We start from the raw sequence: 3,351 nt of genomic DNA, 5'->3' as shown, positions 1-3,351 counted from the left end.
CTCAGAATAACGTTATTAGCACATTTTTACAACTTGAGGAACGAATGTTTTGAATAAGGGCTATACAAACGTTCATACTGGGTAGTTTATTTAGTTTTAAAAAAATTATCCAAAGAGTTACAGACCACTCTTTCCCCATGTAAGTCAATGGGAAAAAGTGTTTCCGGGCCCAGCAACCTAAAGGAAGTGTAGTACCGCCGTTTGACCAGCACGAATATTCTCATCAGACTCCGGCGCACTTCCTGGGGGCTTGGCTCGCCGCGCCTCGCTCTCAAGGCTGCGGGCGTCTTTGTCCCGCGAGATTTCAACGTCTCATGTAGGCGAGCCTCCAGAGCAAGGCTGCTTCTCAGGTCGACTATTTTCATTTCCTCGCTCCTCGGTCTCACCGGAAGTTAATTTGCCTGCGCCATCTTGAGTACCCCATGGCTCTTATTTCTGCCGGAGGACCGAGGATCGAGGAGCGAGGAGCGATCATAGAGGAGCGATAACCGAGGAACCACCAGACTATCCTCCGATGAAATCCTCAGATACTCACCCCGCCCCCTTACTGTGTATCGCTCACTGATTGGACGATGCAGTGCATGCACTGATCTGATGCTTCTTGACATGAGAGCAGTTTCCCAGCGGAGTGAAGAAAATACATGAACCTCACGGGACTCAGTCCTCAGTTTATACCGTGTTTTGTTTCAATTCATGTATCATTTAGTTACAAATATGTGATATATCTGAACAACAAAGTGGTCAAAAATAATTTTATTCATTTATTGGAAACATTTTCATGATCGCTTTTTTCGTTTCACATTTTCATTTATTGTCATTTCCATTCAGTCAGTCATTAAAGGAGGGGTAGGTAAGTTTGAGAAACGGGCTCGAGATCGCTAGAATTTGAAAATACACAACCGGAGAAAATCTGCCACTTCCTTACAGAGCCCCTCCTCCAACACACACGAACGCGCACATGACCAATGAGGGCACGAGATAAGTGTGTGCCCCGATGGCAGGCTGACAGGCAGGTAGGCCATCCAATCCGTTTAGCTGGGCCGGTGTCAGTACCAGATATGTTCGGGCTACCAGATATGTTCGGGTGTATTTCCGTCGCATCCGTCATCCGTCATATCCGTCTACTCACCTCCCTCTGCTCCCAGCGCTCTGCTGCCACACACCGGCCGTCTGCGGAACTGCAGCCGGAGGAACTCGGTACAGCACATAAATAATGTTTCTAATTATTTACAATTAAAAAATATATATATTCTGCGTTACTTTAGCCAACACTTTTATAATATATAAGCCTGATCATGTCGTTGAAAGCAAGTACAGATGTTCTCCCTTTTCCACAGTTCTGTGTGAACTTCATCTAAGGCAGATGCTTTGCTTCTGCACCAGTTTAGCAGAAGTCTGTTTTGTAAGACTGGTTTTGTTGCAGTCTGTTCATGCTATGTGTTTCTTGCGTAAGACTATATACACACGGAACACATGTATTACAGGGCTGTACCCAGTGTGCTTCATAAAACATTTTTGAAGCTTATTTTTTTTAAATTAAGCCGTTTCCATGTTATAACAGCATCTCGTTAAATCAATATCGGAAACAATAATTGTTTTTTTGTGGTTGTTTAAATGTAATTTATGGTGCTGTTAGAGTGCTTATAGACTGACCCGTTAATACAGATGCCCCCCCCCCCCCCCCCTTTGTGTGCGGTGAGCTGGAGAGAAGGCAGTCTATTTATTGTGGTGAAAATGTTGTTTAAAAAAAACCCTAACATATATGGATTGAATCAGAATATTGTGTTGGATCAAAACATATTGTACATTTTGAGAATTCTTACATCTATTACAATACATTTTGAGCTTTGGACAATGTTTGGATCAAACGAGCCAGAAACAACCTTAAGCAGCCACCACTGGAATATTATTGCAGTAATATTATAACACGAAAATTTCGCGGTCATTATGGGGAAGCGGAGGGATCTAGATCGTTCACACATAACAAGCTGTACCGAGTTCCTCCGGCTGCAGTTCGGCAGACGGCCGGTGTGTGGCAGCAGAGCGCTGGGAGCAGAGGGAGGTGAGTAGACGAATATGACGGAAGACGGATGTGACGGAAATACACTCGAACATATCTGGTAGCCCGAACATATCTGGTAGCCCGAACATATCTGGTACTGACACCGGCTAAACGGATTGGTTGTACTTTTTACAGTATTACGGCTTCTACAGATGACATTTTTTCATGGATTTTTGGTCAAAGCACTTCAGATATTCATTGCTATCGGGATGTTAAGAGCATTCCATGGAATATAACAAAAAGTGTATCTCAAGCCGGTTTCTCAAACTTACCTACTGCTCCTTTAAGTGCTATTAAAATATTAATGTGCTACATATCCAAACAAACAAACAAAGTGTGCAATCCAATGAATGTTAATCTAACTGGGTTTTGATAGATAACATATCTCTTTTTCTTCTCTCAATTATTTTATTTCTATTGTGCACTCTAATCAATATTAATCAAACTATTGTTCGTTTAAATACATTTTAAGAATGGCGTTTATCTTTTTTGAGAATGACTTCTTATTTTATTTCATGTATTTGGATCTACAACAGATGATACTAATGTTTATGTCAGTAAATGTGCACTAACAGAGGCGGGGGTGTTTGTGGAAATAACGGGGACAGAGCTGCTGCCAGACGAACAGCTGTGCAGCGTCATCACAAACGGACGTCGCTTCACGTGACGCTCCGGAGGAAAGGACGTCCCATTGCTCTTAAAACTAATTTCCCTGCTTCTCGTGGTTTCCTTGCGTCCCTCCATGCTTCCATGGTGGGAGGGACTAACCGCAGGGAAACGACGCAAGTGAGGGAAGCAAGGATTTCATTTAATCGACCTGAGAAGCAGCCCAAGTCGGACAACATGACTAACATGCAACGCACTAGCAAGACGTTGATTGCTACTGCGCAGGTCTCGTTTGTCTCAAACAAGCCTAGTGCGTTGCAACGGACTAGCAAGACGGCGATCGCTATTGCGCAGGTCTGCGTCGGTCTCGCTCGTCTCAAACAAGCCTATTTTCTCTCCACGAGCTGCAGAAGCGAAATGCTTGATGGGTAACGACTCGCTGGTATCTCGAGCTGAGCGCTCATTGGTGGTTTTCACCCCGTGCTGCTGATGAAACTCTCCAATTGGCTCTGCAAAAGTGTGTTGTTGTTTTGTGTCAGTTTCACGCCGCCACTTCCATTCACATTTGTCATCATTGTTCCACAATGTTTATCATCATGAAATGAATATCTATATATTTTATACTATACTTGCACTGCTTACCGTTTTCATACTTTATATATCTTAGCATATTCATACACACT

The sequence above is a fragment of the Gymnodraco acuticeps genome, unplaced genomic scaffold (assembly GCF_902827175.1).
Source record: "Gymnodraco acuticeps unplaced genomic scaffold, fGymAcu1.1, whole genome shotgun sequence".
NCBI lineage: Eukaryota > Metazoa > Chordata > Actinopteri > Perciformes > Bathydraconidae > Gymnodraco > Gymnodraco acuticeps.
Note: the sequence above shows the minus strand (reverse complement) of the source record.